Genomic DNA, 25,310 nt, shown 5'->3' on the forward strand with positions numbered 1-25,310 from the left:
TGTACCATCTCTTCACTTTCCATTCATCTGGGGATGGACATTGTGTTTTTACTTTCAAGACTTGGCTGTTGTCAATAGGTGGCTAGTGACAGCTGGGGCACCCGTGTCTCTCTAAAGTACACATGGTTCTGCAAACGCTTCCAAAACACTGCAGAGGAAAGAACACTCCCAAACTCATTGTACGAAGCCATCCACCTGATCCCCAAACCAGACAAAGATACTACAAGAAAGGAAAACTGGAGAGCAATATCACCGATGAACTTAGATGCAAAAATCCTCCACAAGATACTAGCCAACAGACTCCAACATGACATTAAAAGGATCACACACCATGACACTGTGTTTTTACTTTCAAGTCTTGGCTCTTGTCAATAGGTGTGCAGGGGTCGCTGGCCTGCCCGGGTCTCCCCAAATGATACTTTACTGTGCAAAGACAGCCAGGAGGTGGATTGCCACATCATGTGGCCGGCTCTCTGGTTTTGTTTTGTTTTTGGCAGGAATCTCTTGATTGTTTTCAGTGGTGCCTGTTACCAGGGCGCAATACCACCAGTGGCTTAGGAGGCTTCCCTTTTCTCCAGGCCCTCTCCCGAAGGTATTGCTTCCAGACGTATTGACACTGGCAATCCTAACGGCTGCCAGGTGAAACCGCGAAGGCGTTTCAATTTCCATTTCTCCCATTCGCATGGGCGTGGAGCATATTTCCTGGGCCTTTCTTAGAAACCAACACAAAGGGAAACAAAACACGCATGGTGAATTCAACTTACCTCTTGAAACCGCCTGTTGCCAATCAATCCTGTTTCGGGCTCTTTTCCAGTGCCTATCCCCAGGACATTTTTGCAGCGGGGGTGTCAATTACAACCCTGCTGGCCTTTTGAACAGGAAGGGCCGCTGAGCTCCCTTTGGAACGTTGTAGTTACAGGAGGCGGCCACAAGGCGGCAGCATTTTCCCACAGCTGGTCGGATTCCCCAGGAACGCAGACCTTGCGCACACGCGTGTTCTTGGAATATGAATTAGAGAGGAACGTGTCCGGACAGACACCTAAGGGCTTGTGTCTCACTCCTTCTCCCACTTACCCTTCCCACTCTCGATTCATCACACCCCCTGCAAACCCCTCCTGAAGAGTGTGTTGTCGGAGGCAAGTGGGGTGACTCTAAGGAAGGAGGTGAATGGCGGGAACCCCACCAGCAGGAGACCTGGACACCAGGTGATGTTTGAACACTGTTGTGCATGTCGGACCACCATCCTCTGGCTGCAGTGGGCTTGGCTTAGCTGCAGGAGGGCACACCTACATCTACAGAGACTGCTGCCAACCAGAAGGGACCAGGCACCACAGGTCCAAAGGGGTTAATTCGCTGGTGCGACCCACTCCCGCGCCGACCTCCCTCACTGTGACCACACTCCAACTTTGGTGCCCAAGCCTGCTCACACTCCAGGGAAGTGACACCCGCGCATCTCTCTGAGGCCTGAGAGGAACATACTGGATCTCGATCATTTTGCTTTTTATAGAGATTCTAATTTCTGTCCATGTCTAGTGAATTTACAATGCTGTTGACTTTCGCTGTGCAGCACCTTGATTCAGTTCTCCGTGTATGTATATATATACACATCCATTCTCTTTCGCATTCTCTTCCCACGTAGCTTAGTCCAGGGTGGTGCCGACCGCTCCCTGTGCTTTGTAGAAGGTGGTTGTGGATCATCTGCTTAATACATATTAGAATGCATGTGTTAATCCCAACCTCCTCATTCAACCCACCTCCGCATGCCTTTGCCCTCTCGAAACCCTGTACTTGCGTTCTAAATCTGTGACTCTGTTTGTGCTTTCTACTTTCCTGGTATCGACTTTGAGATGCCACCTATACGTGCTATCGTTGGAATTTTCTCTTTCTCTGTTGGACGTCCCATGCTGAGTACAGGGAACTCCGGATCTATCGAAGATGCTGGAAATGGCAGGATTTTATTCTGTTTCATGGCTGAGCAGTATTCCATGCTCTATGTGTACCATCTCTTCACTTTCCATTCATCTGGGGATGGACATTGTGTTTTTACTTTCAAGACTTGGCTGTTGTCAATAGGTGGCTAGTGACAGCTGGGGCACCCGTGTCTCTCTAAAGTACACATGGTTCTGCAAACGCTTCCAAAACACTGCAGAGGAAAGAACACTCCCAAACTCATTGTACGAAGCCATCCACCTGATCCCCAAACCAGACAAAGATACTACAAGAAAGGAAAACTGGAGAGCAATATCACCGATGAACTTAGATGCAAAAATCCTCAACAGGATACTAGCCAACAGACTCCAACATGACATTAAAAGGATCACACACCATGACACTGTGTTTTTACTTTCAAGCCTTGGCTCTTGTCAATAGGTGTGCAGGGGTCGCTGGCCTGCCCGGGTCTCCCCAAATGATACTTTACTGTGCAAAGACAGCCAGGAGGTGGATTGCCACATCATGTGGCCGGCTCTCTGGTTTTGTTTTGTTTTTGGCAGGAATCTCTTGATTGTTTTCAGTGGTGCCTGTTACCAGGGCGCAATACCACCAGTGGCTTAGGAGGCTTCCCTTTTCTCCAGGCCCTCTCCCGAAGGTATTGCTTCCAGACGTACTGACACTTTCAATCCTAACGGCTGCCAGGTGAAACCGCGAAGGCGTTTCAATTTCCATTTCTCCCATTCGCATGGGCGTGGAGCATATTTCCTGGGCCTTTCTTAGAAACCAACACAAAGGGAAACAAAACACGCATGGTGAATTCAACTTACCTCTTGAAACCGCCTGTTGCCAATCAATCCTGTTTCGGGCTCTTTTCCAGTGCCTATCCCCAGGACATTTTTGCAGCGGGGGTGTCAATTACAGCCCTGCTGGCCTTTTGAACAGGAAGGGCCGCTGAGCTCCCTTTGGAACGTTGTAGTTACAGGAGGCGGCCACAAGGCGGCAGCATTTTCCCACAGCTGGTCGGATTCCCCAGGAACGCAGACCTTGCGCACACGCGTGTTCTTGGAATATGAATTAGAGAGGAACGTGTCCGGACAGACACCTAAGGGCTTGTGTCTCACTCCTTCTCCCACTTACCCTTCCCACTCTCGATTCATCACACCCCCTGCAAACCCCTCCTGAAGAGTGTGTTGTCGGAGGCAAGTGGGGTGACTCTAAGGAAGGAGGTGAATGGCGGGAACCCCACCAGCAGGAGACCTGGACACCAGGTGATGTTTGAACACTGTTGTGCATGTCGGACCACCATCCTCTGGCTGCAGTGGGCTTGGCTTAGCTGCAGGAGGGCACACCTACATCTACAGAGACTGCTGCCAACCAGAAGGGACCAGGCACCACAGGTCCAAAGGGGTTAATTCGCTGGTGCGACCCACTCCCGCGCCGACCTGCCTCACTGTGACCACACTCCAACTTTGGTGCCCAAGCCTGCTCACACTCCAGGGAAGTGACACCCGCGCATCTCTCTGAGGCCTGAGAGGAACATACTGGATCTCGATCATTTTGCTTTTTATAGAGATTCTAATTTCTGTCCATGTCTAGTGAATTTACAATGCTGTTGACTTTCGCTGTGCAGCACCTTGACTCAGATCTCCGTGTATGTATATATATACACATCCATTCTCTTTCGCATTCTCTTCCCACGTAGCTTAGTCCAGGGTGGTGCCGACCGCTCCCTGTGCTTTGTAGAAGGTGGTTGTGGATCATCTGCTTAATACATATTAGAATGCATGTGTTAATCCCACCCTCCTCATTCAACCCACCTCCGCATGCCTTTGCCCTCTCGAAACCCTGTACTTGCGTTCTAAATCTGTGACTCTGTTTGTGCTTTCTACTTTCCTGGTATCGACTTTGAGATGCCACCTATACGTGCTATCGTTGGAATTTTCTCTTTCTCTGTTGGACGTCCCATGCTGAGTACAGGGAACTCCGGATCTATCGAAGATGCTGGAAATGGCAGGATTTTATTCTGTTTCATGGCTGAGCAGTATTCCATGCTCTATGTGTACCATCTCTTCACTTTCCATTCATCTGGGGATGGACATTGTGTTTTTACTTTCAAGACTTGGCTGTTGTCAATAGGTGGCTAGTGACAGCTGGGGCACCCGTGTCTCTCTAAAGTACACATGGTTTTGCAAACGCTTCCAAAACACTGCAGAGGAAAGAACACTCCCAAACTCATTGTACGAAGCCATCCACCTGATCCCCAAACCAGACAAAGATACTACAAGAAAGGAAAACTGGAGAGCAATATCACCGATGAACTTAGATGCAAAAATCCTCCACAAGATACTAGCCAACAGACTCCAACATGACATTAAAAGGATCACACACCATGACACTGTGTTTTTACTTTCAAGTCTTGGCTCTTGTCAATAGGTGTGCAGGGGTCGCTGGCCTGCCCGGGTCTCCCCAAATGATACTTTACTGTGCAAAGACAGCCAGGAGGTGGATTGCCACATCATGTGGCCGGCTCTCTGGTTTTGTTTTGTTTTTGGCAGGAATCTCTTGATTGTTTTCAGTGGTGCCTGTTACCAGGGCGCAATACCACCAGTGGCTTAGGAGGCTTCCCTTTTCTCCAGGCCCTCTCCCGAAGGTATTGCTTCCAGACGTATTGACACTGGCAATCCTAACGGCTGCCAGGTGAAACCGCGAAGGCGTTTCAATTTCCATTTCTCCCATTCGCATGGGCGTGGAGCATATTTCCTGGGCCTTTCTTAGAAACCAACACAAAGGGAAACAAAACACGCATGGTGAATTCAACTTACCTCTTGAAACCGCCTGTTGCCAATCAATCCTGTTTCGGGCTCTTTACCAGTGCCTATCCCCAGGACATTTTTGCAGCGGGGGTGTCAATTACAACCCCGCTGGCCTTTTGAACAGGAAGGGCCGCTGAGCTCCCTTTGGAACGTTGTAGTTACAGGAGGCGGCCACAAGGCGGCAGCATTTTCCCACAGCTGGTCGGATTCCCCAGGAACGCAGACCTTGCGCACACGCGTGTTCTTGGAATATGAATTAGAGAGGAACGTGTCTGGACAGACACCTAAGGGCTTGTGTCTCACTCCTTCTCCTAATTACCCTTCCCACTCTCGATTCATCACACCCCCTGCAAACCCCTCCTGAAGAGTGTGTTGTCGGAGGCAAGTGGGGTGACTCTAAGGAAGGAGGTGAATGGCGGGAACCCCACCAGCAGGAGACCTGGACACCAGGTGATGTTTGAACACTGTTGTGCATGTCGGACCACCATCCTCTGGCTGCAGTGGGCTTGGCTTAGCTGCAGGAGGGCACACCTACATCTACAGAGACTGCTGCCAACCAGAAGGGACCAGGCACCACAGGTCCAAAGGGGTTAATTCGCTGGTGCGACCCACTCCCGTGCCGACCTGCCTCACTGTGACCACACTCCAACTTTGGTGCCCAAGCCTGCTCACGCTCCAGGGAAGTGACACCCGCACATCTCTCTGAGGCCTGAGAGGAACATACTGGATCTCGATCATTTTGCTTTTTATAGAAATTCTAATTTCTGTCCATGTCTAGTGAATTTACAATGCTGTTGACTTTCGCTGTGCAGCACCTTGATTCAGTTCTCTGTGTATGTATATATATACACATCCATTCTCTTTCGCATTCTCTTCCCACGTAGCTTAGTCCAGGGTGGTGCCGACCGCTCCCTGTGCTTTGTAGAAGGTGGTTGTGGATCGTCTGCTTAATACATATTAGAATGCATGTGCTAATCCCACCCTCCTCATTCAACCCACCTCCGCATGCCTTTGCAATCTCGAAACCCTGTACTTGCGTTCTAAATCTGTGACTCTGTTTGTGCTTTCTACTTTCCTGGTATCGACTTTGAGATGCCACCTATACGTGCTATCGTTGGAATTTTCTCTTTCTCTGTTGGACGTCCCATGCTGAGTACAGGGAACTCCGGATCTATCGAAGATGCTGGAAATGGCAGGATTTTATTCTGTTTCATGGCTGAGCAGTATTCCATGCTCTATGTGTACCATCTCTTCACTTTCCATTCATCTGGGGATGGACATTGTGTTTTTACTTTCAAGACTTGGCTGTTGTCAATAGGTGGCTAGTGACAGCTGGGGCACCCGTGTCTCTCTAAAGTACACATGGTTCTGCAAACGCTTCCAAAACACTGCAGAGGAAAGAACACTCCCAAACTCATTGTACGAAGCCATCCACCTGATCCCCAAACCAGACAAAGATACTACAAGAAAGGAAAACTGGAGAGCAATATCACCGATGTACTTAGATGCAAAAATCCTCCACAAGATACTAGCCAACAGACTCCAACATGACATTAAAAGGATCACACACCATGACACTGTGTTTTTACTTTCAAGCCTTGGCTCTTGTCAATAGGTGTGCAGGGGTCGCTGGCCTGCCCGGGTCTCCCCAAATGATACTTTACTGTGCAAAGACAGCCAGGAGGTGGATTGCCACATCATGTGGCCGGCTCTCTGGTTTTGTTTTGTTTTTGGCAGGAATCTCTTGATTGTTTTCAGTGGTGCCTGTTACCAGGGCGCAATACCACCAGTGGCTTAGGAGGCTTCCCTTTTCTCCAGGCCCTCTCCCGAAGGTATTGCTTCCAGACGTATTGACACTTTCAATCCTAACGGCTGCCAGGTGAAACCGCGAAGGCGTTTCAATTTCCATTTCTCCCATTCGCATGGGCGTGGAGCATATTTCCTGGGCCTTTCTTAGAAACCAACACAAAGGGAAACAAAACACGCATGGTGAATTCAACTTACCTCTTGAAACCGCCTGTTGCCAATCAATCCTGTTTCGGGCTCTTTTCCAGTGCCTATCCCCAGGACATTTTTGCAGCGGGGGTGTCAATTACAACCCTGCTGGCCTTTTGAACAGGAAGGGCCGCTGAGCTCCCTTTGGAACGTTGTAGTTACAGGAGGCGGCCACAAGGCGGCAGCATTTTCCCACAGCTGGTCGGATTCCCCAGGAACGCAGACCTTGCGCACACGCGTGTTCTTGGAATATGAATTAGAGAGGAACGTGTCCGGACAGACACCTAAGGGCTTGTGTCTCACTCCTTCTCCCACTTACCCTTCCCACTCTCGATTCATCACACCCCCTGCAAACCCCTCCTGAAGAGTGTGTTGTCGGAGGCAAGTGGGGTGACTCTAAGGAAGGAGGTGAATGGCGGGAACCCCACCAGCAGGAGACCTGGACACCAGGTGATGTTTGAACACTGTTGTGCATGTCGGACCACCATCCTCTGGCTGCAGTGGGCTTGGCTTAGCTGCAGGAGGGCACACCTACATCTACAGAGACTGCTGCCAACCAGAAGGGACCAGGCACCACAGGTCCAAAGGGGTTAATTCGCTGGTGCGACCCACTCCCGCTCCGACCTGCCTCACTGTGACCACACTCCAACTTTGGTGCCCAAGCCTGCTCACACTCCAGGGAAGTGACACCCGCGCATCTCTCTGAGGCCTGAGAGGAACATACTGGATCTCGATCATTTTGCTTTTTATAGAGATTCTAATTTCTGTCCATGTCTAGTGAATTTACAATGCTGTTGACTTTCGCTGTGCAGCACCTTGACTCAGATCTCCGTGTATGTATATATATACACATCCATTCTCTTTCGCATTCTCTTCCCACGTAGCTTAGTCCAGGGTGGTGCCGACCGCTCCCTGTGCTTTGTAGAAGGTGGTTGTGGATCATCTGCTTAATACATATTAAAATGCATGTGTTAATCCCACCCTCCTCATTCAACCCACCTCCGCATGCCTTTGCCCTCTCGAAACCCTGTACTTGCGTTCTAAATCTGTGACTCTGTTTGTGCTTTCTACTTTCCTGGTATCGACTTTGAGATGCCACCTATACGTGCTATCGTTGGAATTTTCTCTTTCTCTGTTGGACGTCCCATGCTGAGTACAGGGAACGCCGGATCTATCGAAGATGCTGGAAATGGCAGGATTTTATTCTCTTTCATGGCTGAGCAGTATTCCATGCTCTATGTGTACCATCTCTTCACTTTCCATTCATCTGGGGATGGACATTGTGTTTTTACTTTCAAGACTTGGCTGTTGTCAATAGGTGGCTAGTGACAGCTGGGGCACCCGTGTCTCTCTAAAGTACACATGGTTCTGCAAACGCTTCCAAAACACTGCAGAGGAAAGAACACTCCCAAACTCATTGTACGAAGCCATCCACCTGATCCCCAAACCAGACAAAGATACTACAAGAAAGGAAAACTGGAGAGCAATATCACCGATGAACTTAGATGCAAAAATCCTCCACAAGATACTAGCCAACAGACTCCAACATGACATTAAAAGGATCACACACCATGACACTGTGTTTTTACTTTCAAGTCTTGGCTCTTGTCAATAGGTGTGCAGGGGTCGCTGGCCTGCCCGGGTCTCCCCAAATGATACTTTACTGTGCAAAGACAGCCAGGAGGTGGATTGCCACATCATGTGGCCGGCTCTCTGGTTTTGTTTTGTTTTTGGCAGGAATCTCTTGATTGTTTTCAGTGGTGCCTGTTACCAGGGCGCAATACCACCAGTGGCTTAGGAGGCTTCCCTTTTCTCCAGGCCCTCTCCCGAAGGTATTGCTTCCAGACGTATTGACACTGGCAATCCTAACGGCTGCCAGGTGAAACCGCGAAGGCGTTTCAATTTCCATTTCTCCCATTCGCATGGGCGTGGAGCATATTTCCTGGGCCTTTCTTAGAAACCAACACAAAGGGAAACAAAACACGCATGGTGAATTCAACTTACCTCTTGAAACCGCCTGTTGCCAATCAATCCTGTTTCGGGCTCTTTTCCAGTGCCTATCCCCAGGACATTTTTGCAGCGGGGGTGTCAATTACAGCCCTGCTGGCCTTTTGAACAGGAAGGGCCGCTGAGCTCCCTTTGGAACGTTGTAGTTACAGGAGGCGGCCACAAGGCGGCAGCATTTTCCCACAGCTGGTCGGATTCCCCAGGAACGCAGACCTTGCACACACGCGTGTTCTTGGAATATGAATTAGAGAGGAACGTGTCCGGACAGACACCTAAGGGCTTGTGTCTCACTCCTTCTCCCACTTACCCTTCCCACTCTCGATTCATCACACCCCCTGCAAACCCCTCCTGAAGAGTGTGTTGTCGGAGGCAAGTGGGGAGACTCTAAGGAAGGAGGTGAATGGCGGGAACCCCACCGGCAGGAGACCTGGACACCAGGTGATGTTTGAACACTGTTGTGCATGTCGGACCACCATCCTCTGGCTGCAGTGGGCTTGGCTTAGCTGCAGGAGGGCACACCTACATCTACAGAGACTGCTGCCAACCAGAAGGGACCAGGCACCACAGGTCCAAAGGGGTTAATTCGCTGGTGCGACCCACTCCCGCGCCGACCTGCCTCACTGTGACCACACTCCAACTTTGGTGCCCAAGCCTGCTCACACTCCAGGGAAGTGACACCCGCGCATCTCTCTGAGGCCTGAGAGGAACATACTGGATCTCGATCATTTTGCTTTTTATAGAGATTCTAATTTCTGTCCATGTCTAGTGAATTTACAATGCTGTTGACTTTCGCTGTGCAGCACCTTGACTCAGATATCCGTGTATGTATATATATACACATCCATTCTCTTTCGCATTCTCTTCCCACGTAGCTTAGTCCAGGGTGGTGCCGACCGCTCCCTGTGCTTTGTAGAAGGTGGTTGTGGATCATCTGCTTAATACATATTAAAATGCATGTGTTAATCCCACCCTCCTCATTCAACCCACCTCCGCATGCCTTTGCCCTCTCGAAACCCTGTACTTGCGTTCTAAATCTGTGACTCTGTTTGTGCTTTCTACTTTCCTGGTATCGACTTTGAGATGCCACCTATACGTGCTATTGTTGGAATTTTCTCTTTCTCTGTTGGACGTCCCATGCTGAGTACAGGGAACTCCGGATCTATCGAAGATGCTGGAAATGGCAGGATTTTATTCTGTTTCATGGCTGAGCAGTATTCCATGCTCTATGTGTACCATCTCTTCACTTTCCATTCATCTGGGGATGGACATTGTGTTTTTACTATCAAGACTTGGCTGTTGTCAATAGGTGGCTAGTGACAGCTTGGGCACCCGTGTCTCTCTAAAGTACACATGGTTCTGCAAACGCTTCCAAAACACTGCAGAGGAAAGAACACTCCCAAACTCATTGTACGAAGCCATCCACCTGATCCCCAAACCAGACAAAGATACTACAAGAAAGGAAAACTGGAGAGCAATATCACCGATGAACTTAGATGCAAAAATCCTCCACAAGATACTAGCCAACAGACTCCAACATGACATTAAAAGGATCACACACCATGACACTGTGTTTTTACTTTCAAGTCTTGGCTCTTGTCAATAGGTGTGCAGGGGTCGCTGGCCTGCCCGGGTCTCCCCAAATGATACTTTACTGTGCAAAGACAGCCAGGAGGTGGATTGCCACATCATGTGGCCGGCTCTCTGGTTTTGTTTTGTTTTTGGCAGGAATCTCTTGATTGTTTTCAGTGGTGCCTGTTACCAGGGCGCAATACCACCAGTGGCTTAGGAGGCTTCCCTTTTCTCCAGGCCCTCTCCCGAAGGTATTGCTTCCAGACGTATTGACACTTTCAATCCTAACGGCTGCCAGGTGAAACCGCGAAGGCGTTTCAATTTCCATTTCTCCCATTCGCATGGGCGTGGAGCATATTTCCTGGGCCTTTCTTAGAAACCAACACAAAGGGAAACAAAACACGCATGGTGAATTCAACTTACCTCTTGAAACCGCCTGTTGCCAATCAATCCTGTTTCGGGCTCTTTTCCAGTGCCTATCCCCAGGACATTTTTGCAGCGGGGGTGTCAATTACAGCCCTGCTGGCCTTTTGAACAGGAAGGGCCGCTGAGCTCCCTTTGGAACGTTGTAGTTACAGGAGGCGGCCACAAGGCGGCAGCATTTTCCCACAGCTGGTCGGATTCCCCAGGAACGCAGACCTTGCGCACACGCGTGTTCTTGGAATATGAATTAGAGAGGAACGTGTCCGGACAGACACCTAAGGGCTTGTGTCTCACTCCTTCTCCCACTTACCCTTCCCACTCTCGATTCATCACACCCCCTGCAAACCCCTCCTGAAGAGTGTGTTGTCGGAGGCAAGTGGGGTGACTCTAAGGAAGGAGGTGAATGGCGGGAACCCCACCAGCAGGAGACCTGGACACCAGGTGATGTTTGAACACTGTTGTGCATGTCGGACCACCATCCTCTGGCTGCAGTGGGCTTGGCTTAGCTGCAGGAGGGCACACCTACATCTACAGAGACTGCTGCCAACCAGAAGGGACCAGGCACCACAGGTCCAAAGGGGTTAATTCGCTGGTGCGACCCACTCCCGCGCTGACCTGCCTCACTGTGACCACACTCCAACTTTGGTGCCCAAGCCTGCTCACACTCCAGGGAAGTGACACCCACACATCTCTCTGAGGCCTGAGAGGAACATACTGGATCTCGATCATTTTGCTTTTTATAGAGATTCTAATTTCTGTCCATGTCTAGTGAATTTACAATGCTGTTGACTTTCGCTGTGCAGCACCTTGACTCAGATCTCCGTGTATGTATATATATACACATCCATTCTCTTTCGCATTCTCTTCCCACGTAGCTTAGTCCAGGGTGGTGCCGACCGCTCCCTGTGCTTTGTAGAAGGTGGTTGTGGATCATCTGCTTAATACATATTAAAATGCATGTGTTAATCCCACCCTCCTCATTCAACCCACCTCCGCATGCCTTTGCCCTCTCGAAACCCTGTACTTGCGTTCTAAATCTGTGACTCTGTTTGTGCTTTCTACTTTCCTGGTATCGACTTTGAGATGCCACCTATACGTGCTATCGTTGGAATTTTCTCTTTCTCTGTTGGACGTCCCATGCTGAGTACAGGGAACTCCGGATCTATCGAAGATGCTGGAAATGGCAGGATTTTATTCTCTTTCATGGCTGAGCAGTATTCCATGCTCTATGTGTACCATCTCTTCACTTTCCATTCATCTGGGGATGGACATTGTGTTTTTACTTTCAAGACTTGGCTGTTGTCAATAGGTGGCTAGTGACAGCTGGGGCACCCGTGTCTCTCTAAAGTACACATGGTTCTGCAAACGCTTCCAAAACACTGCAGAGGAAAGAACACTCCCAAACTCATTGTACGAAGCCATCCACCTGATCCCCAAACCAGACAAAGATACTACAAGAAAGGAAAACTGGAGAGCAATATCACCGATGAACTTAGATGCAAAAATCCTCCACAAGATACTAGCCAACAGACTCCAACATGACATTAAAAGGATCACACACCATGACACTGTGTTTTTACTTTCAAGTCTTGGCTCTTGTCAATAGGTGTGCAGGGGTCACTGGCCTGCCCGGGTCTCCCCAAATGATACTTTACTGTGCAAAGACAGCCAGGAGGTGGATTGCCACATCATGTGGCCGGCTCTCTGGTTTTGTTTTGTTTTTGGCAGGAATCTCTTGATTGTTTTCAGTGGTGCCTGTTACCAGGGCGCAATACCACCAGTGGCTTAGGAGGCTTCCCTTTTCTCCAGGCCCTCTCCCGAAGGTATTGCTTCCAGACGTATTGACACTGGCAATCCTAACGGCTGCCAGGTGAAACCGCGAAGGCGTTTCAATTTCCATTTCTCCCATTCACATGGGCGTGGAGCATATTTCCTGGGCCTTTCTTAGAAACCAACACAAAGGGAAACAAAACACGCATGGTGAATTCAACTTACCTCTTGAAACCGCCTGTTGCCAATCAATCCTGTTTCGGGCTCTTTTCCAGTGCCTATCCCCAGGACATTTTTGCAGCGGGGGTGTCAATTACAGCCCTGCTGGCCTTTTGAACAGGAAGGGCCGCTGAGCTCCCTTTGGAACGTTGTAGTTACAGGAGGCGGCCACAAGGCGGCAGCATTTTCCCACAGCTGGTCGGATTCCCCAGGAACGCAGACCTTGCGCACACGCGTGTTCTTGGAATATGAATTAGAGAGGAACGTGTCCGGACAGACACCTAAGGGCTTGTGTCTCACTCCTTCTCCCACTTACCCTTCCCACTCTCGATTCATCACACCCCCTGCAAACCCCTCCTGAAGAGTGTGTTGTCGGAGGCAAGTGGGGTGACTCTAAGGAAGGAGGTGAATGGCGGGAACCCCACCAGCAGGAGACCTGGACACCAGGTGATGTTTGAACACTGTTGTGCATGTCGGACCACCATCCTCTGGCTGCAGTGGGCTTGGCTTAGCTGCAGGAGGGCACACCTACATCTACAGAGACTGCTGCCAACCAGAAGGGACCAGGCACCACAGGTCCAAAGGGGTTAATTCGCTGGTGCGACCCACTCCCGCTCCGACCTGCCTCACTGTGACCACACTCCAACTTTGGTGCCCAAGCCTGCTCACACTCCAGGGAAGTGACACCCGCGCATCTCTCTGAGGCCTGAGAGGAACATACTGGATCTCGATCATTTTGCTTTTTATAGAGATTCTAATTTCTGTCCATGTCTAGTGAATTTACAATGCTGTTGACTTTCGCTGTGCAGCACCTTGACTCAGATCTCCGTGTATGTATATATATACACATCCATTCTCTTTCGCATTCTCTTCCCACGTAGCTTAGTCCAGGGTGGTGCCGACCGCTCCCTGTGCTTTGTAGAAGGTGGTTGTGGATCATCTGCTTAATACATATTAAAATGCATGTGTTAATCCCACCCTCCTCATTCAACCCACCTCCGCATGCCTTTGCCCTCTCGAAACCCTGTACTTGCGTTCTAAATCTGTGACTCTGTTTGTGCTTTCTACTTTCCTGGTATCGACTTTGAGATGCCACCTATACGTGCTATCGTTGGAATTTTCTCTTTCTCTGTTGGACGTCCCATGCTGAGTACAGGGAACGCCGGATCTATCGAAGATGCTGGAAATGGCAGGATTTTATTCTGTTTCATGGCTGAGCAGTATTCCATGCTCTATGTGTACCATCTCTTCACTTTCCATTCATCTGGGGATGGACATTGTGTTTTTACTTTCAAGACTTGGCTGTTGTCAATAGGTGGCTAGTGACAGCTGGGGCACCCGTGTCTCTCTAAAGTACACATGGTTCTGCAAACGCTTCCAAAACACTGCAGAGGAAAGAACACTCCCAAACTCATTGTACGAAGCCATCCACCTGATCCCCAAACCAGACAAAGATACTACAAGAAAGGAAAACTGGAGAGCAATATCACCGATGAACTTAGATGCAAAAATCCTCCACAAGATACTAGCCAACAGACTCCAACATGACATTAAAAGGATCACACACCATGACACTGTGTTTTTACTTTCAAGTCTTGGCTCTTGTCAATAGGTGTGCAGGGGTCGCTGGCCTGCCCGGGTCTCCCCAAATGATACTTTACTGTGCAAAGACAGCCAGGAGGTGGATTGCCACATCATGTGGCCGGCTCTCTGGTTTTGTTTTGTTTTTGGCAGGAATCTCTTGATTGTTTTCAGTGGTGCCTGTTACCAGGGCGCAATACCACCAGTGGCTTAGGAGGCTTCCCTTTTCTCCAGGCCCTCTCCCGAAGGTATTGCTTCCAGACGTATTGACACTGGCAATCCTAACGGCTGCCAGGTGAAACCGCGAAGGCGTTTCAATTTCCATTTCTCCCATTCGCATGGGCGTGGAGCATATTTCCTGGGCCTTTCTTAGAAACCAACACAAAGGGAAACAAAACACGCATGGTGAATTCAACTTACCTCTTGAAACCGCCTGTTGCCAATCAATCCTGTTTCGGGCTCTTTTCCAGTGCCTATCCCCAGGACATTTTAGCAGCGGGGGTGTCAATTACAGCCCTGCTGGCCTTTTGAACAGGAAGGGCCGCTGAGCTCCCTTTGGAACGTTGTAGTTACAGGAGGCGGCCACAAGGCGGCAGCATTTTCCCACAGCTGGTCGGATTCCCCAGGAACGCAGACCTTGCACACACGCGTGTTCTTGGAATATGAATTAGAGAGGAACGTGTCCGGACAGACACCTAAGGGCTTGTGTCTCACTCCTTCTCCCACTTACCCTTCCCACTCTCGATTCATCACACCCCCTGCAAACCCCTCCTGAAGAGTGTGTTGTCGGAGGCAAGTGGGGAGACTCTAAGGAAGGAGGTGAATGGCGGGAACCCCACCGGCAGGAGACCTGGACACCAGGTGATGTTTGAACACTGTTGTGCATGTCGGACCACCATCCTCTGGCTGCAGTGGGCTTGGCTTAGCTGCAGGAGGGCACACCTACATCTACAGAGACTGCTGCCAACCAGAAGGGACCAGGCACCACAGGTCCAAAGGGGTTAATTCGCTGGTGCGACCCACTCCCGCGCCGACCTGCCTCACTGTGACCACACTCCAACTTTGGTGCCCAAGCCTGCTTACACTCCAGGGAAGTGACACCCGCGCATCTCTCTGAGGCCTGAGAGGAACATACTGGATCTCGATCATTTTGCTTTTTATAGAGATTCTAATTTCTGTCCATGTCTAGTGAATTTACAATGCTGTTGACTTTCGCTGTGCAGCACCTTGACTCAGATCTCCGTGTATGTATATATATACACATCCATTCTCTTTCGCATTCTCTTCCCACGTAGCTTAGTCCAGGGTGGTGCCGACCGCTCCCTGTGCTTTGTAGAAGGTGGTTGTGGATCATCTGCTTAATACATATTAAAATGCATGTGTTAATCCCACCCTCCTCATTCAACCCACCTCCGCATGCCTTTGCCCTCTCGAAACCCTGTACTTGCGTTCTAAATCTGTGACTCTGTTTGTGCTTTCTACTTTCCTGGTATCGACTTTGAGATGCCACCTATACGTGCTATTGTTGGAATTTTCTCTTTCTCTGTTGGACGTCCCATGCTGAGTACAGGGAACTCCGGATCTATCGAAGATGCTGGAAATGGCAGGATTTTATTCTGTTTCATGGCTGAGCAGTATTCCATGCTCTATGTGTACCATCTCTTCACTTTCCATTCATCTCGGGATGGACATTGTGTTTTTACTTTCAAGACTTGGCTGTTGTCAATAGGTGGCTAGTGACAGCTTGGGCACCCGTGTCTCTCTAAAGTACACATGGTTCTGCAAACGCTTCCAAAACACTGCAGAGGAAAGAACACTCCCAAACTCATTGTACGAAGCCATCCACCTGATCCCCAAACCAGACAAAGATACTACAAGAAAGGAAAACTGGAGAGCAATATCACCGATGAACTTAGATGCAAAAATCCTCCACAAGATACTAGCCAACAGACTCCAACATGACATTAAAAGGATCACACACCATGACACTGTGTTTTTACTTTCAAGTCTTGGCTCTTGTCAATAGGTGTGCAGGGGTCGCTGGCCTGCCCGGGTCTCCCCAAATGATACTTTACTGTGCAAAGACAGCCAGGAGGTGGATTGCCACATCATGTGGCCGGCTCTCTGGTTTTGTTTTGTTTTTGGCAGGAATCTCTTGATTGTTTTCAGTGGTGCCTGTTACCAGGGCGCAATACCACCAGTGGCTTAGGAGGCTTCCCTTTTCTCCAGGCCCTCTCCCGAAGGTATTGCTTCCAGACGTATTGACACTTTCAATCCTAACGGCTGCCAGGTGAAACCGCGAAGGCGTTTCAATTTCCATTTCTCCCATTCGCATGGGCGTGGAGCATATTTCCTGGGCCTTTCTTAGAAACCAACACAAAGGGAAACAAAACACGCATGGTGAATTCAACTTACCTCTTGAAACCGCCTGTTGCCAATCAATCCTGTTTCGGGCTCTTTTCCAGTGCCTATCCCCAGGACATTTTTGCAGCGGGGGTGTCAATTACAGCCCTGCTGGCCTTTTGAACAGGAAGGGCCGCTGAGCTCCCTTTGGAACGTTGTAGTTACAGGAGGCGGCCACAAGGCGGCAGCATTTTCCCACAGCTGGTCGGATTCCCCAGGAACGCAGACCTTGCGCACACGCGTGTTCTTGGAATATGAATTAGAGAGGAACGTGTCCGGACAGACACCTAAGGGCTTGTGTCTCACTCCTTCTCCCACTTACCCTTCCCACTCTCGATTCATCACACCCCCTGCAAACCCCTCCTGAAGAGTGTGTTGTCGGAGGCAAGTGGGGTGACTCTAAGGAAGGAGGTGAATGGCGGGAACCCCACCAGCAGGAGACCTGGACACCAGGTGATGTTTGAACACTGTTGTGCATGTCGGACCACCATCCTCTGGCTGCAGTGGGCTTGGCTTAGCTGCAGGAGGGCACACCTACATCTACAGAGACTGCTGCCAACCAGAAGGGACCAGGCACCACAGGTCCAAAGGGGTTAATTCGCTGGTGCGACCCACTCCCGCGCCGACCTGCCTCACTGTGACCACACTCCAACTTTGGTGCCCAAGCCTGCTCACACTCCAGGGAAGTGACACCCGCGCATCTCTCTGAGGCCTGAGAGGAACATACTGGATCTCGATCATTTTGCTTTTTATAGAGATTCTAATTTCTGTCCATGTCTAGTGAATTTACAATGCTGTTGACTTTCGCTGTGCAGCACCTTGACTCAGATCTCCGTGTATGTATATATATACACATCCATTCTCTTTCGCATTCTCTTCCCACGTAGCTTAGTCCAGGGTGGTGCCGACCGCTCCCTGTGCTTTGTAGAAGGTGGTTGTGGATCATCTGCTTAATACATATTAAAATGCATGTGTTAATCCCACCCTCCTCATTCAACCCACCTCCGCATGCCTTTGCCCTCTCGAAACCCTGTACTTGCGTTCTAAATCTGTGACTCTGTTTGTGCTTTCTACTTTCCTGGTATCGACTTTGAGATGCCACCTATACGTGCTATCGTTGGAATTTTCTCTTTCTCTGTTGGACGTCCCATGCTGAGTACAGGGAACTCCGGATCTATCGAAGATGCTGGAAATGGCAGGATTTTATTCTGTTTCATGGCTGAGCAGTATTCCATGCTCTATGTGTACCATCTCTTCACTTTCCATTCATCTGGGGATGGACATTGTGTTTTTACTTTCAAGACTTGGCTGTTGTCAATAGGTGGCTAGTGACAGCTGGGGCACCCGTGTCTCTCTAAAGTACACATGGTTCTGCAAACGCTTCCAAAACACTGCAGAGGAAAGAACACTCCCAAACTCATTGTACGAAGCCATCCACCTGATCCCCAAACCAGACAAAGATACTACAAGAAAGGAAAACTGGAGAGCAATATCACCGATGAACTTAGATGCAAAAATCCTCCACAAGATACTAGCCAACAGACTCCAACATGACATTAAAAGGATCACACACCATGACACTGTGTTTTTACTTTCAAGTCTTGGCTCTTGTCAATAGGTGTGCAGGGGTCGCTGGCCTGCCCGGGTCTCCCCAAATGATACTTTACTGTGCAAAGACAGCCAGGAGGTGGATTGCCACATCATGTGGCCGGCTCTCTGGTTTTGTTTTGTTTTTGGCAGGAATCTCTTGATTGTTTTCAGTGGTGCCTGTTACCAGGGCGCAATACCACCAGTGGCTTAGGAGGCTTCCCTTTTCTCCAGGCCCTCTCCCGAAGGTATTGCTTCCAGACGTATTGACACTGGCAATCCTAACGGCTGCCAGGTGAAACCGCGAAGGCGTTTCAATTTCCATTTCTCCCATTCACATGGGCGTGGAGCATATTTCCTGGGCCTTTCTTAGAAACCAACACAAAGGGAAACAAAACACGCATGGTGAATTCAACTTACCTCTTGAAACCGCCTGTTGCCAATCAATCCTGTTTCGGGCTCTTTTCCAGTGCCTATCCCCAGGACATTTTTGCAGCGGGGGTGTCAATTACAGCCCTGCTGGCCTTTTGAACAGGAAGGGCCGCTGAGCTCCCTTTGGAACGTTGTAGTTACAGGAGGCGGCCACAAGGCGGCAGCATTTTCCCACAGCTGGTCGGATTCCCCAGGAACGCAGACCTTGCGCACACGCGTGTTCTTGGAATATGAATTAGAGAGGAACGTGTCCGGACAGACACCTAAGGGCTTGTGTCTCACTCCTTCTCCCACTTACCCTTCCCACTCTCGATTCATCACACCCCCTGCAAACCCCTCCTGAAGAGTGTGTTGTCGGAGGCAAGTGGGGAGACTCTAAGGAAGGAGGTGAATGGCGGGAACCCCACCAGCAGGAGACCTGGACACCAGGTGATGTTTGAACACTGTTGTGCATGTCGGACCACCATCCTCTGGCTGCAGTGGGCTTGGCTTAGCTGCAGGAGGGCACACCTACATCTACAGAGACTGCTGCCAACCAGAAGGGACCAGGCACCACAGGTCCAAAGGGGTTAATTCGCTGGTGCGACCCACTCCCGCGCCGACCTGCCTCACTGTGACCACACTCCAACTTTGGTGCCCAAGCCTGCTCACACTCCAGGGAAGTGACACCCGCGCATCTCTCTGAGGCCTGAGAGGAACATACTGGATCTCGATCATTTTGCTTTTTATAGAGATTCTAATTTCTGTCCATGTCTAGTGAACTTACAATGCTGTTGACTTTCGCTGTGCAGCACCTTGACTCAGATCTCCGTGTATGTATATATATACACATCCATTCTCTTTCGCATTCTCTTCCCACGTAGCTTAGTCCAGGGTGGTGCCGACCGCTCCCTGTGCTTTGTAGAAGGTGGTTGTGGATCATCTGCTTAATACATATTAAAATGCATGTGTTAATCCCACCCTCCTCATTCAACCCACCTCCGCATGCCTTTGCCCTCTCGAAACCCTGTACTTGCGTTCTAAATCTGTGACTCTGTTTGTGCTTTCTACTTTCCTGGTATCGACTTTGAGATGCCACCTATACGTGCTATCGTTGGAATTTTCTCTTTCTCTGTTGGACGTCCCATGCTGAGTACAGGGAACTCCGGATCTATCGAAGATGCTGGAAATGGCAGGATTTTATTCTGTTTCATGGCTGAGCAGTATTCCATGCTCTATGTGTACCATCTCTTCACTTTCCATTCATCTGGGGATGGACATTGTGTTTTTACTTTCAAGACTTGGCTGTTGTCAATAGGTGGCTAGTGACAGCTGGGGCACCCGTGTCTCTCTAAAGTACACATGGTTCTGCAAACGCTTCCAAAACACTGCAGAGGAAAGAACACTCCCAAACTCATTGTACGAAGCCATCCACCTGATCCCCAAACCAGACAAAGATACTACAAGAAAGGAAAACTGGAGAGCAATATCACCGATGAACTTAGATGCAAAAATCCTCCACAAGATACTAGCCAACAGACTCCAACATGACATTAAAAGGATCACACACCATGACACTGTGTTTTTACTTTCAAGTCTTGGCTCTTGTCAATAGGTGTGCAGGGGTCGCTGGCCTGCCCGGGTCTCCCCAAATGATACTTTACTGTGCAAAGACAGCCAGGAGGTGGATTGCCACATCATGTGGCCGGCTCTCTGGTTTTGTTTTGTTTTTGGCAGGAATCTCTTGATTGTTTTCAGTGGTGCCTGTTACCAGGGCGCAATACCACCAGTGGCTTAGGAGGCTTCCCTTTTCTCCAGGCCCTCTCCCGAAGGTATTGCTTCCAGACGTATTGACACTGGCAATCCTAACGGCTGCCAGGTGAAACCGCGAAGGCGTTTCAATTTCCATTTCTCCCATTCGCATGGGCGTGGAGCATATTTCCTGGGCCTTTCTTAGAAACCAACACAAAGGGAAACAAAACACGCATGGTGAATTCAACTTACCTCTTGAAACCGCCTGTTGCCAATCAATCCTGTTTCGGGCTCTTTTCCAGTGCCTATCCCCAGGACATTTTTGCAGCGGGGGTGTCAATTACAACCCTGCTGGCCTTTTGAACAGGAAGGGCCGCTGAGCTCCCTTTGGAACGTTGTAGTTACAGGAGGCGGCCACAAGGCGGCAGCATTTTCCCACAGCTGGTCGGATTCCCCAGGAACGCAGACCTTGCGCACACGCGTGTTCTTGGAATATGAATTAGAGAGGAACGTGTCCGGACAGACACCTAAGGGCTTGTGTCTCACTCCTTCTCCCACTTACCCTTCCCACTCTCGATTCATCACACCCCCTGCAAACCCCTCCTGAAGAGTGTGTTGTCGGAGGCAAGTGGGGTGACTCTAAGGAAGGAGGTGAATGGCGGGAACCCCACCAGCAGGAGACCTGGACACCAGGTGATGTTTGAACACTGTTGTGCATGTCGGACCACCATCCTCTGGCTGCAGTGGGCTTGGCTTAGCTGCAGGAGGGCACACCTACATCTACAGAGACTGCTGCCAACCAGAAGGGACCAGGCACCACAGGTCCAAAGGGGTTAATTCGCTGGTGCGACCCACTCCCGCGCCGACCTGCCTCACTGTGACCACACTCCAACTTTGGTGCCCAAGCCTGCTCACACTCCAGGGAAGTGACACCCGCGCATCTCTCTGAGGCCTGAGAGGAACATACTGGATCTCGATCATTTTGCTTTTTATAGAGATTCTAATTTCTGTCCATGTCTAGTGAATTTACAATGCTGTTGACTTTCGCTGTGCAGCACCTTGACTCAGATCTCCGTGTATGTATATATATACACATCCATTCTCTTTCGCATTCTCTTCCCACGTAGCTTAGTCCAGGGTGGTGCCGACCGCTCCCTGTGCTTTGTAGAAGGTGGTTGTGGATCATCTGCTTAATACATATTAGAATGCATGTGTTAATCCCACCCTCCTCATTCAACCCACCTCCGCATGCCTTTGCCCTCTCGAAACCCTGTACTTGCGTTCTAAATCTGTGACTCTGTTTGTGCTTTCTACTTTCCTGGTATCGACTTTGAGATGCCACCTATACGTGCTATCGTTGGAATTTTCTCTTTCTCTGTTGGACGTCCCATGCTGAGTACAGGGAACTCCGGATCTATCGAAGATGCTGGAAATGGCAGGATTTTATTCTGTTTCATGGCTGAGCAGTATTCCATGCTCTATGTGTACCATCTCTTCACTTTCCATTCATCTGGGGATGGACATTGTGTTTTTACTTTCAAGACTTGGCTGTTGTCAATAGGTGGCTAGTGACAGCTGGGGCACCCGTGTCTCTCTAAAGTACACATGGTTCTGCAAACGCTTCCAAAACACTGCAGAGGAAAGAACACTCCCAAACTCATTGTACGAAGCCATCCACCTGATCCCCAAACCAGACAAAGATACTACAAGAAAGGAAAACTGGAGAGCAATATCACCGATGAACTTAGATGCAAAAATCCTCAACAGGATACTAGCCAACAGACTCCAACATGACATTAAAAGGATCACACACCATGACACTGTGTTTTTACTTTCAAGTCTTGGCTCTTGTCAATAGGTGTGCAGGGGTCGCTGGCCTGCCCGGGTCTCCCCAAATGATACTTTACTGTGCAAAGACAGCCAGGAGGTGGATTGCCACATCATGTGGCCGGCTCTCTGGTTTTGTTTTGTTTTTGGCAGGAATCTCTTGATTGTTTTCAGTGGTGCCTGTTACCAGGGCGCAATACCACCAGTGGCTTAGGAGGCTTCCCTTTTCTCCAGGCCCTCTCCCGAAGGTATTGCTTCCAGACGTATTGACACTGGCAATCCTAACGGCTGCCAGGTGAAACCGCGAAGGCGTTTCAATTTCCATTTCTCCCATTCGCATGGGCGTGGAGCATATTTCCTGGGCCTTTCTTAGAAACCAACACAAAGGGAAACAAAACACGCATGGTGAATTCAACTTACCTCTTGAAACCGCCTGTTGCCAATCAATCCTGTTTCGGGCTCTTTTCCAGTGCCTATCCCCAGGACATTTTTGCAGCGGGGGTGTCAATTACAACCCTGCTGGCCTTTTGAACAGGAAGGGCCGCTGAGCTCCCTTTGGAACGTTGTAGTTACAGGAGGCGGCCACAAGGCGGCAGCATTTTCCCACAGCTGGTCGGATTCCCCAGGAACGCAGACCTTGCGCACACGCGTGTTCTTGGAATATGAATTAGAGAGGAACGTGTCCGGACAGACACCTAAGGGCTTGTGTCTCACTCCTTCTCCCAATTACCCTTCCCACTCTCGATTCATCACACCCCCTGCAAACCCCTCCTGAAGAGTGTGTTGTCGGAGGCAAGTGGGGTGACTCTAAGGAAGGAGGTGAATGGCGGGAACCCCACCAGCAGGAGACCTGGACACCAGGTGATGTTTGAACACTGTTGTGCATGTCGGACCACCATCCTCTGGCTGCAGTGGGCTTGGCTTAGCTGCAGGAGGGCACACCTACATCTACAGAGACTGCTGCCAACCAGAAGGGACCAGGCACCACAGGTCCAAAGGGGTTAATTCGCTGGTGCGACCCACTCCCGCGCCGACCTCCCTCACTGTGACCACACTCCAACTTTGGTGCCCAAGCCTGCTCACACTCCAGGGAAGTGACACCCGCGCATCTCTCTGAGGCCTGAGAGGAACATACTGGATCTCGATCATTTTGCTTTTTATAGAGATTCTAATTTCTGTCCATGTCTAGTGAATTTACAATGCTGTTGACTTTCGCTGTGCAGCACCTTGATTCAGTTCTCCGTGTATGTATATATATACACATCCATTCTCTTTCGCATTCTCTTCCCACGTAGCTTAGTCCAGGGTGGTGCCGACCGCTCCCTGTGCTTTGTAGAAGGTGGTTGTGGATCATCTGCTTAATACATATTAGAATGCATGTGTTAATCCCAACCTCCTCATTCAACCCACCTCCGCATGCCTTTGCCCTCTCGAAACCCTGTACTTGCGTTCTAAATCTGTGACTCTGTTTGTGCTTTCTACTTTCCTGGTATCGACTTTGAGATGCCACCTATACGTGCTATCGTTGGAATTTTCTCTTTCTCTGTTGGACGTCCCATGCTGAGTACAGGGAACTCCGGATCTATCGAAGATGCTGGAAATGGCAGGATTTTATTCTGTTTCATGGCTGAGCAGTATTCCATGCTCTATGTGTACCATCTCTTCACTTTCCATTCATCTGGGGATGGACATTGTGTTTTTACTTTCAAGACTTGGCTGTTGTCAATAGGTGGCTAGTGACAGCTGGGGCACCCGTGTCTCTCTAAAGTACACATGGTTCTGCAAACGCTTCCAAAACACTGCAGAGGAAAGAACACTCCCAAACTCATTGTACGAAGCCATCCACCTGATCCCCAAACCAGACAAAGATACTACAAGAAAGGAAAACTGGAGAGCAATATCACCGATGAACTTAGATGCAAAAATCCTCAACAGGATACTAGCCAACAGACTCCAACATGACATTAAAAGGATCACACACCATGACACTGTGTTTTTACTTTCAAGCCTTGGCTCTTGTCAATAGGTGTGCAGGGGTCGCTGGCCTGCCCGGGTCTCCCCAAATGATACTTTACTGTGCAAAGACAGCCAGGAGGTGGATTGCCACATCATGTGGCCGGCTCTCTGGTTTTGTTTTGTTTTTGGCAGGAATCTCTTGATTGTTTTCAGTGGTGCCTGTTACCAGGGCGCAATACCACCAGTGGCTTAGGAGGCTTCCCTTTTCTCCAGGCCCTCTCCCGAAGGTATTGCTTCCAGACGTACTGACACTTTCAATCCTAACGGCTGCCAGGTGAAACCGCGAAGGCGTTTCAATTTCCATTTCTCCCATTCGCATGGGCGTGGAGCATATTTCCTGGGCCTTTCTTAGAAACCAACACAAAGGGAAACAAAACACGCATGGTGAATTCAACTTACCTCTTGAAACCGCCTGTTGCCAATCAATCCTGTTTCGGGCTCTTTTCCAGTGCCTATCCCCAGGACATTTTTGCAGCGGGGGTGTCAATTACAGCCCTGCTGGCCTTTTGAACAGGAAGGGCCGCTGAGCTCCCTTTGGAACGTTGTAGTTACAGGAGGCGGCCACAAGGCGGCAGCATTTTCCCACAGCTGGTCGGATTCCCCAGGAACGCAGACCTTGCGCACACGCGTGTTCTTGGAATATGAATTAGAGAGGAACGTGTCCGGACAGACACCTAAGGGCTTGTGTCTCACTCCTTCTCCCACTTACCCTTCCCACTCTCGATTCATCACACCCCCTGCAAACCCCTCCTGAAGAGTGTGTTGTCGGAGGCAAGTGGGGTGACTCTAAGGAAGGAGGTGAATGGCGGGAACCCCACCAGCAGGAGACCTGGACACCAGGTGATGTTTGAACACTGTTGTGCATGTCGGACCACCATCCTCTGGCTGCAGTGGGCTTGGCTTAGCTGCAGGAGGGCACACCTACATCTACAGAGACTGCTGCCAACCAGAAGGGACCAGGCACCACAGGTCCAAAGGGGTTAATTCGCTGGTGCGACCCACTCC

The sequence above is a fragment of the Hippopotamus amphibius genome, chromosome 6, assembly GCF_030028045.1.
Source record: "Hippopotamus amphibius kiboko isolate mHipAmp2 chromosome 6, mHipAmp2.hap2, whole genome shotgun sequence".
Taxonomy (NCBI): Eukaryota; Metazoa; Chordata; class Mammalia; order Artiodactyla; family Hippopotamidae; genus Hippopotamus; species Hippopotamus amphibius.